Source organism: Tauraco erythrolophus, chromosome Z, assembly GCF_009769465.1.
Source record: "Tauraco erythrolophus isolate bTauEry1 chromosome Z, bTauEry1.pri, whole genome shotgun sequence".
Taxonomy (NCBI): Eukaryota; Metazoa; Chordata; class Aves; order Musophagiformes; family Musophagidae; genus Tauraco; species Tauraco erythrolophus.
The window spans coordinates 53,524,680-53,541,501 of record NC_141496.1 but is presented as its reverse complement, the minus strand read 5'-3'; positions in this window follow the sequence as shown (position 1 = coordinate 53,541,501).

Below are 16,822 nucleotides of genomic sequence, written 5' to 3'. Positions count from 1 at the left end.
GGCTTGGCAACTTCATCTGCCAGTTCCTTCAGGACCCGCGGATGGATCTCATCAGGTCCCATGGACTTGTGCACCTTCAAGTTCCTCAGATGTTCCCGAACCTGCTCTTCAAGTGGGTGGTGGCTCATCCTCATAGTCCCTGCTAGTTCTTTCCACAGCTTGGATGGTAAGACAAGAGGCTTTATCAGTGAAGACTGAGGCAAAAAATTCATTGAATACCTCAGCCTTCTCTATGTCCCGGGTGACCAGAGCACCAGTATCCTTCCGGAGGGGGCCTACATTCTCCTTGGACTTCCTTTTGTCCCCTACATACCTATAGAAGCATTTCTTATTGCTTTTTATATCCCTTGCCAAATTTAATTCCTTCAGGGCTTTAGCCTTCCTCACTTGATCCCTGGTCGCTCGTACAGTTTCTCTGTATTCCTCCCAGGCTATCTGTCTCCGCTTCCACCCTCTATAGGCTAACCTCTTCATTTTCAGTTGGTCCAGGAGCTCCTTGCTCATCCACGCAGGCCTCCTGGTCTTTTTGCCCGACTTGTTCTTCGTCGGGACGCACCTCTGCTGAGCTTGGAGGAGGTGCTCCTTGAATGTGGACCAACTTTCCTGGGCCCCTCGTCCCTCCAGGGCCGCCTCCCACGGCACTTTGCCCATCAGGTCCTTGAAGAGGCCAAAGTCTGCCTTCTTGAAGTCTAGGGTACAGAGCTTGCTGAGTGGTTTCCTTGCTGCCCCATGGATCTTGAACTCCACCGTGTCGTGGTCACTGCAGCCAAGGCTGTCCTTAAGTTTCACATCTCCCACCAGTCCCTCCCTGTTGGTGAGGACAAGGTCGAGCATGGCACCCCTCCTTGTCAGCTCCTCTATCACCTGCAGGAGGAAGTTGTCGTCCACGCATTCCAGGAACCTCCTGGACTGCCTGTGCCCTGCCGTATTGTCTCTCCAACAGATGTCAGGGTGGTTGAAGTCCCCCATGAGGACCAGGGCTTGTGACCACGAGGCTGCTCCTATCTGGCTATAAAGCGCCTCATCTGCTCTGTCCTCCTGGCCATGTGGCCTGTAACAGACCCCTACCGTAACATCCCCTATCCGTCCCCGTCCTCTAATCTTGACCCATAAGCTCTCTGTCAGCTCGTCCTCCGACCCCAGGCGAAGCTCCACGCACTCCAGCCGGTTGCTGATGTAGAGAGCGACACCCCCTCCTCGTCTCCCCTTCCTGTCCTTTCTAAAAAGCTTATACCCCTCCATGTTGACACTCCAGTCATAGGAGTCGTCCCACCACGTCTCCGTGATGCCAATAAGGTCGTAGCCCTGCTCATGTGCACGCATCTCCAGCTCATCCTGTTTATTTCCCATGCTGCGTGCGTTGGTGTACATACACTTTAGCTGGGCTCCCGACAAAGCCAACTTGCTGGCTGGAGCGACAGGGGTTCTCTTGGGTGGCAGCATAAGTTCATTTGAACATACCTGTGATCCTTCCTCAGCCTCTGGACCCTTGGTGCTGGCATTGGCGCCATGCTGACAGCAGTGGGCTGAACTGTGCTCCCCCTCCCCCAGCAATACTAGTTTAAAGCTCTTTGCATAAGTCTGGCCAGCCTTTGTCCAAGCACCTTCTTCCCTTTCTCGGTTAGGTGCACGCCATCTGCCCCTAGCAACCCAGGCTTCTCAAAATTTACCCCGTGGTCAATATACCCAAAGCCCTGGCTGTAGCACCAGTCCCTGAGCCATGAGTTAACCTGCCAGATACATTTGGCCCTTGCAGGTCCCTGCCCCTCGACTGGAAGCACTGATGAGAACACTATCTGTGCCCCAGAGTCCTTGACTGCTGCACCCAGGGCCCTGAAGTCCCTTTTGATGTTTTTCAGGCTGCTGACAGCTGTATCACTGGCACCCACATGAAACACCAGTAGTGGGTAATAGTCTGTGGGCCGTATGAGGCCAGGTATTCTCTCAGTAACATGTTTAATACTAAATGTTTATAAAATGTTTAATACTAAAACATCCTTTCTTTTTATCATGGATTTTGAAGCATGCAATAACTCAAAAAAATATCTTTCCACCTCTCAGTTTTTTACATACATGATAACATTGTTCATACAAAGGAAATTTGTAAAATGTATTTTTACTGTAGCAGGAATACCATGAGTAAATGAGTGTATCCAGACTCTGAAATCATGTTACTTATGTTCCCATTATATAATATTAGTTGTTAAAATCAAGAAGTTGTGAAACCTATAAACATGCTAAAATAGTACTTATAACACTACATTACATTTAAGAGAATGGAACAAGATCTGCACAGATAGTACCCAAACATGATGTGCACAGAATTAAATTTTAGTCTGCCTTTAGAATAAGTTACATTTTAAACACGGATTTTTAATGGATATCAATTATACTTGTTGCAGCTGGTACCTCTTCTTCCTTTTATTGTTATGGAAAAAGCTTCACAGAAGATGTACTGTTTAAAAATTATATCAGGAATTAGTTTTCTTTCCAAGAATGTGTATGATAAAATACCTGTCAATAAGCTACACAGTCTACATGTGACATATTGTCCTACAGCATTTGCTTCATAGTTAGCAGTAAACTAAGAATCTCGGATTTCCACGGTGATACAGACTTACACATTAGACTGCCCTTTACTCCTAGATGCCAATAGCTCAATTATGTGTTCTGTATTTCTACACCAGGACCTGCTGTTACCTTTTTGTGGTGTTCAAATATTAAGGCAGGGAACTGCAGGCAACCTCCTGGCTACCTGTAATCCATTCAGCCTTTGGTAAACTTCTTGCTGTGGACGGTCACCTCTTTCTGTCCATGCAGTCTGTTGTAGGAGAGCGACAAGCATCCACACAATCCAGCAGAGGGAGATGGGCACACTCATGCTCCAGCTACCCACTAGACCTGTTCCTCCATGTTTCTCCTGTTTCTCGCGCTCACTAGCACTTGTCCTTATGGGTGACTTTAACATACCTGATGTCTGTTGGAAGTATAACATGGCAGTCAGGAAACAGTCTAGGCAATTCCTGCAGAGTGTGGAGGAAAACTTCCTATCACAACTGGTCAGTGAACCAACTAGAGAAGGTGCTCCCCTAGACCTGCTGTTTGTGAACAGAGAAGGTCTGGTGGGAGATGTGAAGATTGGAGGATGCCTGGGGCATAGTGACCACGAGATAATAGAATTCTCAATTCTAGGGGAAGTTAGGAGGGGGAACACTAAAATTGCCAAGCTGGACTTTGGGAGAGCTGACTTTGGGCTGTTTAGAAGTCTGGTTAAGAAGTCCAATGGGAGACAGCTCTCAAGGGTAAGGGGGCGCAGGAGGGATGGTTACTACTCAAAAAGGAAATTCTGGAGGCACAGGAGCGAGCTGTCCCTGTGTGCAGGAAATCGAGCCGCCGGGGTAGAAAACAAGCTTGGATGACAAAGGAGATTTGGGAACATCTCAAAAGAAAAAGGGATGTCTATAAGTCTTGGAAGAATGGGCAGGCATTCAGGAATCAATACAGGGAGGAAGTTAGGGCATGTAGGGAGATAATCAGGGGGGCAAAAGCCCAATTGGAACTTCGACTTGCCTGCTCCGTGACGGACAACAAAAAGTCTTTCTATAAATACATTAATAACAAAAGGAGGGCTAAAGATCACCTCCAGCCCCTACTGGACACAGGGGGTACGGTAGTCACTAGGGATGAGGACAAGGCTGAGGTCCTTACTGCCTTCTTTGCCCCAGTCTTTAATAATGAGGTCAGTAGTTCCCAAGTGAGCTGGCCTTCAGTGTCTGAGAGCAGGGAGGGAGAGCAAATTGAAACTCCTGTGATCCAAGAGGAACGGGTCAAGGATCTGCTTCTTCGGCTGGATGCCCACAAGTCTATGGGGCCTGATGGGATCCACCCAAGAGTCCTGAGAGAGCTGGCGGATGTCATTGCCAAACCCCTGTCCATTATCTTTGGGCAGTCTTGGCTCACTGGAGAAGTTCTGCTGGACTGGAGGCTGGCAGATGTTACCCCCATTTACCAAAAAGGGCGGAAGGAGGATCCGGGGAACTACAGGCCTGTCAGTTTGACCTCAGTGACGGGCAAAGTCATGGAACAGGTTATCTTGAGTGCTATTAATGAGCACATACAGGTTAACCGAGTGATCAGGCCCAGTCAACATGGGTTTATGAAAGGCAGGTCTTGCCAATCAAACCTGATCACCTTCTATGACAGGGTGACCCCCCTGGTTGACGAGGGAAGGGCTGTGGATGTGGTTTTCCTTGGCCTCAGTAAAGCCTTTGATACAGTTTCTCAGAGTGTTCTGGTTGAGAAACTGATAGCTGCTGGCCTGGATAGGCACACCCTCCTTTGGGTTAAAAACTGGCTGGATGGCCGGGCCCAAAGAGTGGTGGTAAATGGGGCTAAATCCGGCTGGAGGCCGGTCACCAGTGGGATTCCCCATGGCTCAGTGCTGGGTCCAGTTCTGTTTAACATCTTTATCAATGACCTGGATGAGGGGGTTGAATGTACCCTCAGTAAAATTGTGGACGACACCAAGCTGGGAGGCTGTGTCGATCTGCTTGAGGGTAGGAAGGCCCTTCGGAGGGATTTGAACAGACTGGATCGTTGAGCTGAGGCCAATGGCATGAGCTTTAATAAGGCCAAGTGCAGAGTCCTTCACTTGGGGTATAAAAACCCCAAGCATTGCTATAGGCTCGGGGAAGAGTGGCTGGAGAGCTGCCTGGCGGAGAAGGACCTGGGGGTGTTGGTTGACTACCGGCTTGATATGAGCCAGCAGTGTGCCCAGGTGGCCAAAAAGGCCAATGGGATACTGGCGTGTATCAAGAATAGTGTAACCAGCAGGAATAGGGAAGTGATCCTGCCCCTGTACTCGGCACTGGTGAGGCCGCACCTGGAATATTGTGTCCAGTTTTGGGCCCTCACTTTAAGAGAGATATTGAGCTCCTGGAGCGAGTCCAGAGAAGGGCGACTAAACTGGTCAAGGGGCTGGAAAATAAAACTTTTGAGGAGCGTCTGAGGGAGTTGGGGCTGTTTAGCCTGGAGAAGAGGAGGCTGAGGGGAGACCTGATTACAGCCTACAAATACTTGAGAAAAAATGGAGGGGAGGTAGGGGAAGGGCTCTTTACATTAGTGTTGGATCATAGAACAAGAGGAAATGGGTATAAGCTTAGTCAGGGGAGATTCAAGTTGGATGTTAGGAAGTATTTCTTCTCTGAAAGGGTTGTCAGCCACTGGAATAGGCTGCCCAGGGACGTGGTTGAGTCCCCATCCCTGGATGTGTTTAAGAATAGGGTGGATGATCTACTTAGGGATATGGTTTAATGGGGATTAGGGATGGTTGGACTCGATGATCTCTAAGGTCTTTTCCAACCTAGAAATCTATGAATCTATGAATCCATCTGCCAGCTTCAGGGACTCTAGTAGCTATGAATAGCTTCACAATGAGAGTTTCAATCTCCTCTTTTTTGAATTTAGAGAATACAGTCAAGCATGTTTCAAGAGCCAGCAGTTCAAGGAGTTCTCACCTACAGGGAGAATCTGCTGACGAAAAACTTCCGATGGTGAGTAAGCCAGTGCTTACCTTCTAACTGCAAAACATAAGGTGAATTCCTAAGGAAGTAGGTGAAGTGAAATAAATTACAGTTCAAGGACCTGCCCTGAAATTTGGCTCGTTCTGAGCATGACAAATTTCTAAGTCTTTAGAGATCCCATTGGGATCTGCAAGTTGCTAGTTAGAAACGTATTTTGATATGAAAACACAGTAGAAAATCCTAATATAAGAAGCTTCTCTTCCAAGTTTTGTTCTTCACTAGAAGAGGTGAGATGTTGCCTGACAAAGATAATTATTTCCATTGCCCCCTAAAAACTGAGACTTCAGTGGATGAAAGCATTGCTGTAGATTAAACAAATCTGAATTTTAATACTGCAATTATCTTCTATTCAAAAAAACCAAACCAAGTCTTAGAGCACTAGCATGACAAATTCTGACAAGTATCTACTCGTTGTATATAATGCCCAAGAACATAAAATTTATTGATTTCTTATCCCAACCTTTAAATATGTTAATCCTTTAGTACAAACACAATGACTTACAGTGCCTCCTACTTTCCTCTTCTCTGTGTGTCACACTGCATCATTGGGCTTAGCAACTCTGTAGTCCATCTGTTATAACTCGGTATCCTCACAGCAAATTAATCATTACCCAGCTCCAATTTCCAGTTTATCTCACTCTTCCTCTGGTGATGACATAATGTCCAAGGTTCAATTACATGGTTTTCTCCATACATCAAGCTCTCTTCTAAGGCTTTCTCCTCTAACACAAGATAACAAACTCCTTGGTGACCCACAATCAACACAATCTGCCTGCAGCATTTTGCTTCATCTCTTGCTAGTTTCCAGCTTTCTGGCTGCCACATTTATCTTCTTCAGGCTCGATATGGCAGTCTGCTGTGCTGCCAGATTCAGTGCATTGCTTGTCCAGTTCCTCAGGCCACTCTGGTCCTGTCTAGTAATTGTGCTTGCAATAGAGATAAGCAAGAAAAAAGGTTGGAAAGTAAAAAGTGAACATTATGAAACACAAGTACTGACTGCTACTTAAACCTTGGGTTGAAATAGAGCTTTGGTCAATGCCATCAGTTACCAAAACTGAACATCAAGCTGATGAAATATACAATCAATAAAAAACAACAGAGTTGAGTTCAGGAAAGTACTGTGAATTTCCCCTCTGAAAAAAATCGGATCCCAAACCCAACAGCTAAAAAGCATATTTTCAGAGACCTCGAAAATGGGGCAAATGCACAATTAGTCTTATAATCGCAAACCTTTGTATCAAAGAAATATTAACTACTGTGAAAAAAAACACAGAAGCAGGAAACAATATGCAATATTGCCGTATAAATAAAGCTGTTTAAACGAGGTTTCATCAAAAGCAGGATTAGGACTGTGGCTAATTAGCATTTTCTTTAAGTAGCTTAGAGTATAAAGCTTCTCACAAATGAAATATATGAGCAGTTGCAAATAAAAACAAATAAAAAAAAAAGCCATCTATGAAGATTAAAAACAATGTGTTGTTACAGTCTCCAATTTGATAACCGTAGTAAGCATGCACATAAATGTGTTCTAATTAAGACAGCAATGCTACAGTGAAATGCTGAGCATGTTTTACTAGCTCATACAGAGGAAGATAATCACTCAGCTAGGAGTCCCCTCCCTGACCACTTGAGACTTTTGTTCCTGAGCAGTGAAATTCCAGCAGTGGCTGCATTCACCGGAATGACGAAGAAAGTGATGGAGCAGTTTTTACTTTGTATTTGCGCATCTAGGAGCCAAACTAAGGGGAAAGAAGAGTAAAATATTTACTGCAGCTCAATTTTCCATTATGAGTTGAGTTGTCTGGAAATTCCCCCACAGATTAGTTATCCATCAGAGAATACCGCTTCTACAGAATTGAAATATTTTTCAGGAAAACATGAGCTTCTTCCAAAGGTGCAGTGAATAATCACTGGAATACTTACCTTTCACAATAGTATAGTCACTTCAAAATGAAATAATATCAGAACATAATGCTGTTGCCTTTATCAGAGGTGGATATTGGACCTCAAAGAAAAGGAACATTTTGATAGGATCGAAAATTGAGTTTGATGCATTTTTTTTTCATATTGGAAGTCGGAAGCTTCCCATTCCTACTGAAGTAATTGCTATGTTTCTTTCCAGACAGCAAAAGTCACTCATCGAGTTTGCAATACAGAATAGTAATAAAAATGGGCAATACAACGCAAGTTTTCTAAACAAAGGTGTATTTGTCACAGAGCAGGGATGTAATAGACATTTTCTGGAAGTTCTTGTGCAATTGTTCTTGCAAAATATGACAATAAAGGTGTTGTCAGAAATGAACTGAGTTACCCTACTGAGAACAAGAAACCACTGGGAGGAGAGTGGGAAATTACGTTACCTGAATCTATACCAATGTTGTTAAACCCTCACCACACTTACCTGGTTGTATCAGGGCACACAAGAGGCTAAAGGAGAAGAAGCAGAGTTTCCTCCAGGACAATAGAAAGCTGACTGAGATTGGAAACACATCAACATGAAAGCACAAATCATCTGCTCTGCACTTCTAATGGAACGAGAAGCTCAGGGACAGTCATCTGCCCCTTCCAAAGGAGAGGATAATCTATACCAAGAAACAATGTGCTGGAAACTCAGAAAAAAAATACTGTTCCTGACTTAATGGTGTTCCACACTGATTTTTTTTCTCTACTAATGAAGTGTTTATCCATCTTCTTCTCCATGATGAGTCCAAGGGAAAGCAACAAAAAAGAGAATTGGAGACTAAAATGTCCTACGAGGAACTATCAGAAGGCAATGGCAAATAAATTTAAACTGGAAAGCTTCAGCTACTGTATAAGAAAGTAATGGTTGATTCATAAGCAAGACAACAGTGAAGTTGTTAATTGTGAGGAATGAATATAAATGAATTCTCATTTTCATCCTCCCACTGCTTTTTTTGTCTCTGAATTATTAAAATACAGATAGTAAGAGAGGAGAAGGGAGAAGGAAGGTAGAGGGTGGCATTATATACACACTATAATAAGAAATATGTAAATAACATTCTGATATCTCTTGAATCACTGTCATAAGACTTCATACGGTGATAAATGGGTGATTAGCTCAGAGGAAAAGAAGCTATCATAGACTATGGAAAGCAGAAAAATAGATTCAAGTGGAACAGGCGATTGAAAAGCAGAGAGAGGTAAAGTCAATACAGAAAGCAGTGTCAGAGGAGTCTTTTCTTGATGAAAGGATAGGCTTACAAAGTTACGCTGAAGGACAGAAACCATTAGAAAAGTCCAGGTAAATAAACCACTTGTAGCTCATATCCTTTCATATATAATTGACATAAAATGACTTTGGTACTGAGACACAGTAACAAAGTAATATTGATAATATGTGGAGTATTAATAAAAAAATCAAATATTAATCGACTGTACGAACCTGTGAGGGTAATGTGCATATGTATAATACATAGAACTATAAAATTTATAAGACTTTAATTATATTTTCAATGAAATACAGTATTTGAATCTGTCCAAAGGTCTACTCTCGCGTCACGTGTGCCCTTTGTAGATAATGCAGTGCCAAGTCATGTACAAACTGGTTGTGATTTGGAAAATATTGCTGGAAGGATGATTCATGATTGAACCATGATTCTTTCCTGATGCTTTCTATAGCTCATAAAACCAGAGAGGTCTAGTTTACAGGTAGGTCCTGTAGATAAAATTTGTGCCTTTCCAGTCTTCTTTACTGTGTTTCTTCAACCAAGAAGCAGAAGTTAACATCTGCAAAGCTACAGTAAATATAAAGAGTTGACCATACGAATGGCCAGCTCTGCAGCTTGCCATTAGTAGTGTCTCAAAGTCTGTACTCTTGCTCTCTAGTCTTTACTGCCTTTCAGATTATTTGGGGTCATGATGTCTCTCATGCTGAGTTTGAAAACAGTCCCAGCCTCCAGGCTCTGATCATCTGGGTTACTCCTGACATTAATTTGGCTAAGATCCAGGAACAGCTCTAAAAGAGTTCTCTGAGTAAGATGTTTTGTAGCTCCATAATCCCTACTGCTGGGAAGGCTGGGAGTTGTGGAAGCCATGCCTCTGTGCAGAAGACAGTTTCTGGAATGATTTAGGGTCCATCCAGAGGTTCACGCAGCTGCCAAGAGACAGAGTGAGAGCAGGGGACAATTCCAGGTTTGCAGCTGCAGCTTGAGTATCCAGGGGTAGCCTAAACCAAAGAGGCTAACTACTCAGGAAGATGCAAGTAGTTGTAGATTTGCTCTTTGAAAAGTCAAAAAATTAGCATGATAGGCCCCTAAAACTGCACAATCAATCAGGTGCAACCTAAACAGCCTCTTAAAGAGTGACTCTTCATTCCCCTGAGTAAACAGAGGCTAATCCCATGGAGACATCTGCATCAGTCCTACTCTTCTAAGGCTCCTCTGGCAGTCAGTGGAGATCTAGTCAAGCTGATCAACAGGGTCTGGGACATGCTCATCTTAAAAGCGAACAAGTAAAATAGATCAGCTAAATTGATCTTACTTCTTTCTATTAACTATGAAGCAAGCAATTATGAAATGACAAGTCTATGCATAAACATCTACACAGTGCAACTGGCTTTTAGTCAGGCTGATATTTTGGGTTTGATAAAAGGTTACAAAAGCGTTTGTTTTGCGTTACAAAAGCACCTTCATTTTTGTATCCACTGTACTGGAAATCACACAGCCATGTATCTCACAGAGGCTGCACAGGTTTTCCCCACCTGACCTGTCTTTCCAGTACCAGGACAGGCTTTACACCACTGTGGCCCTTCCGTATGCTACAAAGCAGGGGTGGGTATTTCACCCATCAACGTTACCTGTGTTCTTTAGAGCTGTTAGTCTTTGTCTTTAGATCCCTTTTTATTTTCAAGAAATCATTGCTGAGCAATTATGTTTGATGTTTTTTCTGCTGATGAGCACATGCATTTTATATAGATATATCTCAACACCTCTTTGTTCTCGCTGTAGCACTTTTTTGATAAATTAGTAGCTAGCATGGGCATATACGAAAATGTACAGGAAAATATCCATAAACTCCTTATAATCCAATTTCCAAGATAAAATCTTCAAAATCTACAGTAAGAAAAAAAGAGGAAAATATAAAAAGTAAAAAACAACATAATAGTATAAATGAAAAAATTAGATCTAGTTATGTTTCATTATGAGCAGACTAGGGTCACACGTCCGCTGTTCTTGTACTACCATGCAAGACAACTAAAATTTGACTGCTCCATCTCTTTCATTTTCTTTGTCTTTTCTGTTTCAATACCAACACAAACCACCTATGAAAACAAGAAGGAAAGTTGAAAAATCATGAGAAAAATAAAGCCTCGTCCATGCTAGTGAATAAAAGAACCTGAGTCAACAACATCAGTTTATTTAGGCCTGTTACTGTAAATTTCGTTTTTGGACATTCCTCAGTCATGCTTTTATATTGAGTTCTGCATTTATGTTAACGTGTTTTAGACTAAGTTCTATATATGTACAGACATAAATATGGCACGGATATACACACACACATATTTATGTGCATAAATGTGCATATGGGTGTTTTCTCTTCAAATACTTAGTATGAATGTTACAGTTTCATATTCAGATTTACAGAAATTCATTTCATAGATTCATAGATTTCTAGGTTGGAAAAGACCTTAGAGATCATCGAGTCCAACCATCCCTAATCCCCATTAAACCATATCCCTAAGTAGTTCATCCACCCTTTTCTTAAACACATCCAGGGATGGGGACTCAACCACCTCCCTGGGCAGCCTATTCCAGTGGCTGACAACCCTTTCAGAGAAGAAATACTTTCTAACGTTCAACCTGAATCTCCGCTGACTAAGCTTACACCCATTTCCTCTTGTTCTATGATCCAACACTAATGTAAAGAGCCCTTTCCCCACCTCCCCACCATCCCTTCTCTTGTAGTCCGTAATCAGGTCTCCCCTCAGCCTCCTCTTCTCCAGGCTAAACAGCCCCAACTCCCTCAGACGCTCCTCATAAGTTTTATTTTCCAGCTCCTTGACCAGTTTAGTCGCCCTTCTCTGGACTCGCTCCAGGAGCTCAATATCTCTCTTAAAGCCAGGGGCCCAAAACTGGACACAATATTCCAGGTGCGGCCTCACCAGTGCCGAGTACAGGGGCAGGATCACTTCCCTATTCCTGCTGGTTACACTATTCTTGATACACGCCAGTATCCCATTGGCCTTTTTGGCCACCTGGGCACACTGCTGGCTCATATCAAGCCGGTAGTAAACCAACACCCCCAGGTCCTTCTCCGCCAGGCAGCTCTCCAGCCACTCTTCCCCGAGCCTATAGCAATGCTTGGGGTTTTTATACCCCAAGTGAAGGACTCTGCACTTGGCCTTATTAAAGCTCATGCCATTGGCCTCAGCCCAACGATCCAGTCTGTTCAAATCCCTCCGAAGGGCCTCCCTACCCTCGAGCAGATCGACACAGCCTCCCAGCTTGGTGTCGTCCACAAATTTACTGAAGGTACATTCAATCCTCTCATCCAGGTCATTGATAAAGATGTTAAACAGAACTGGACCCAGCACTGAGCCATGGGGAATCCCACTGGTGACCGGCCTCCAGCCGGATTTAGCCCTATTTACCACCATTCTTTGGGCCCGGCCATCCAGCCAGTTTTTAACCCAAAGGAGGGTGTGCCTATCCAGGCCAGCAGTTATCAGTTTCTCAACCAGAACACTCTGAGAAACTGTATCAAAGGCTTTACTGAGGTCAAGGAAAACTACATCCACAGCCCTTCCCTCGTCAACCAGGGGGGTCACCCCATCATAGAAGGTGATCAGGTTTGATTGGCAAGACCTGCCTTTCATAAACCCATGTTGACTGGGCCTGATCACCCGGTTAACCTGTATGTGCTCGTTAATAGCACTCAAGATAACCTGTTCCATGACTTTGCCCGTCACCGAGGTCAGACTGACAGGCCTGTAGTTCCCCGGATCCTCCTTCCGCCCTTTTTTTGTAAATGGGGGTAACATCCGCCAGCCTCCAGTCCAGCGGAACTTCCCCAGTGAGCCAAGACTGCCCAAAGATAATGGACAGGGGTTTGGCAATGACATCCGCCAGCTCTCTCAGGACTCTTGGGTGGATCCCATCAGGCCCCATAGACTTGTGTGCATCCAGCCGAAGGAGCAGATCCTTGACCCGTTCCTCTTGGATCACAGGAGCTTCGATTTGCTCTCAACAGAAGTGAACATGGCCAGTCAAGAAAACAAGTTCCTATCTTAATGCTTTCTTCCTCCTCACTCCTTTCATCTAAGTGTGGAGGAGGACATAATTATGAAATGTCAGCCATACTCAGAAATCCCAACATACGTTCAGATTTTTGGAATGAACTTCAAATATGATAAGAGTCATGTAGTTTTCAAAGGTCATGGTTATATTTTCACCTGTCAACTTTTACAAGCTTTCTATGGCATTTGTTGTTGAGATGTTTGAATATTTTCCTTTTAGTCAGTTATAGCATGAGAGTGACAGATATCTATGACCTCTTTGTATACACGCTACATCAGCACCTTTACTGCACAACTTGACAAGGATTTTGATTGAGTTTCATGTGTCTCAGTCTTGCACAATCCTTTTTAAGCTCTACAAGCAGCAAATTAATTTTTATTAGTAAGTTTATATAAATCTATATATAAACATATTTTATTTGTATACATACAAAAGGCTGTATGCATGTTTACACACACATCACACACATACACCAGAAAGCTAAGAAAAAAATCCTGACAAAGTTGCAGTTGAAACCTAGAAGATGGTGCCTTTACTAATAAACTGATTTTAAACCTCCATGTTCACATTCCACTGGAAAATGGAAGGCTTGGATTTGAAAAAAATACAAGACTACTTCCTGCATCAAAACCCGTGTATTTAGTAATCATTGCAGAGGCTTCTGAGTTCTGTGTAATTGTGTTACAGAGCCACTATACCAAATGAAACTTATTAGCTCCTTAAATGAATTGATGAAAGTTTTTTATCTGTGAATTGGAAGCACTGGGTATGATAATGGTTAGTGACCATAATGTGCACAGGGATGAAAACTCCTATGAGTTCAAGGCATCCATGAATTCCAGTATAACCACTGTAAACTTCAATTTAGAAATGGCAAATCTTCTAGACAAAATACATGAATTTCAAGAAATTCTGAGTGTGTTTTGCTCTTCTTTGCTTAGGAAAAACCTATGGGTATAACAGCTCTGAGAAATTAACATTTTTGAAAGTGATGTGCTTGCTTCTACATGCGCTGGTTTTGTGTGAAGGGGTACTGGTGGCAGAAACCCCTCCACTGCACTGAGGGGAGGAGTTGAGCCACCGCCTGGGCTGAACCACAACACTACATAACTCATATTTCCTCTCAATTATCTCAACGTTCCTTCTTTCTTAAATACTTGTAATAACAAATCTCTCCTGAAGTAACAAATAATATTTATTTGAAGACAAAATTCCACAGTGTAAATTCTAATACCATTTCATGTTAACAGTTATGTTTTGTATAAATTATAATGATATTATGTTATTGAACACTTTTTTTAATTTAAAGGATATATTATCATCTGAACTTATGTTTGTATTAAGTTAGCACTTCATCGGTATCTGATATGTTTAAGCATACACTTACATCAGAAAGGCAACAATAAATTTTCTAATATGCAGAGGAGGCAGCTCCTTCTTATGCAACAGGTTAAAAGACAGTGTTTAAGAATAAATTATTTTTTAATATATGTACATATGAATAAAAAAAATTACATTTGACTTCTGGAACAGAATTTGACTAGAAATAATCTTTCAGAAAATGGAGTAAATCACAGTTAAAGCAATGCATTTACTGAAGACTGCAGGACCTCCAGTCCTTACTGGCACCATCTGAGACAAATCCACAGTTACAAGTTGCAGTACCTCTCCCTGTTCCCATCAAGGAGTTTCTGGTCTTTGTTCAAACTCTAGCTTGAAGATGTTTAGAAAAAGTCCTACCACAGAGGCAAATACACTATAACTATCAAGTTGAGGAAAAAATTACTCTCTGTAATAACAGATGGTCTACTCACAAGCTGAAACCACTAACGTGACAACCCATGAAGGAGCTGAACCAGTAGGTGTTCATTTCCATCCACAAAAACTGCAGAGGGATGCTTTTTCCTCTTTCCATGAGTTATGGAAAAGGAATCAAGGGGTTTAAGCCTGAACTGAACAACCAAACATGCTCTCTTCCCAGCTTCATCTTCGCGGAATTTATAACTGATTCTCAGCCTTACACAAAATCTCTCGAACAGGAAAGGTAAGAAAAAAAATCAGCTACGTGAAGTATCAGGAGGAGTCAACCTTGTAGCCCAAACTTCAACATGCAAAGCACTGCAAAAAGGATCAGGTTTACATCCGGCTGAAGTTTTTTAAATAGGATATCAAAATACTACTTTAATTTAATGTTATGCTCCCTGACTAAAGAGCTTTGTCTAAACTAGATTTTTTTCATAATATAAGTAAACTGATAAAATATGTGATGTCGAGTTTTTAATATACTTTGAAGCACACCTATTCTATGAAAAAATCAAGATCTGAGGATTAATGAAAGCATTGACTCACACAGGGCTGGCGAGGGCAAAGAAGATGACCGTCTCCTTCCCTTAGGATGTTTGTCTGGATGTAAGTGAAGATTTGGCACATCTTTTCAAGTTTCCTCCATGTCAGGCAGCTGTCAGAGTAATATTTCCAAACCAAGACAAATGCCTGGGAGCTGTGCTGTGCTAAGCAGTGGCCCCGTGACTCCTGCATAGGCAGGCAGGCAGCTCCCCAGCAGCCTCCTCAGCATCCCACAGCATTTGCAAAGCTCTCCATTGAAGTTTGCATCCCCTATCCATACAAGATCTTCACCCAGGAGCTATTTGAGGTTGCCTCAGTGACTCCATGAGCAGAGAGCTCTTTCCCCTCTGTTAAGGAAATGTGGAAGCTCTCGGTCATTCAGGAAACGTGTGCTGGTGATAGGCAAAACTAATCAGTTACCTACTTGTCTCTCTTACTATATTATTTTCTCTCCAAGGTGCATTTTTTCCCTTAAATGGAATTTATCTTTTTATTTATTTAGTCATACAGTAATCTGAAATAATTGTAGGAATTAACTAACAAAGAGGTAACTAAAACAAAAGAACCTATATACTGTGAGGCTTATCACCTCTTAAGAGCATTATTTCTACCAGAAAAAGGGGCAGTAAACAAACCACAAATTCCAGTCAAGTTCTATTTATATCTTTGGTAGTTATCTGTGCATATGTTTTATTTTATTTTGCAGATAAAACAAGTTATCTTTGTTAACTTCATGTAACTTAATTTCTCAGTGAAAAAGCCTAGGCAAAAAATGTGCGTTGAATGGGAATCTGTCATTTTTCAGCTATATTAATTTGATGACTCTAACTAAACGATGTTACAAAACAAGTTACTGCATTTACTAGTGTCTAAGGAACTGCGTTCTTGTGAATATGCACATGTATAAATGTTTTGCGAAGAGTCACCACTTGTTCCCCCAGAACTGGTCTGGCATAATGGTGCTTGCCTTGTCTTCACCACAGCCCCCAAGAGCTGGTAAAACTACGTGGCATCAGCCCCACCAGAGCCAGGCTGAATGCTGCATGTGCGCTGCTCTCATGTCTCTAATTACATCCCTTGAAAGGCAAACTACTTTACAGACAGAGGTTGATACTGCTCTCCTTGCCCTGGTTTTTGAGGGAAAATCTAAGTGCATCACACCTATGCAAGTAACATTCAAAGAGGTGTTTGATAGGAGCTGCTCTCCATACACTTCCATTTATTTATATTAATAGCATATAAACTCTTTAAATTTATCTCTGGATGGAATCCTACCTTTACTTTTTGGCGACTATGCTTAGTCAATACAATAATGTATTAACTAGTCTATTCTCATCTGCATCATTCTCCTTGCTTTTTAACACTCTCACTAGAAAGAGAAATGTTCCCAATATCCCAAGATTCAGTGAAAATGAGGAAGCCAGCTCCTTCAGAGTACCTGGCAAATTGGTCAGCCTTGGTGAAATGAAAATTTGGTTGATGTAGACCCAAAGTACGCACTGTTCAATGACTTATAGGTTACTAGAGGGCTAGAAGTACATCACTGATGTATTTTGATTCTTCTTTTTCTAACATCTTGTTACAAAAGACACATTCACTGAAAACTTTTGCCTTTTTTGCCGAGCACCCTAAGAGCAC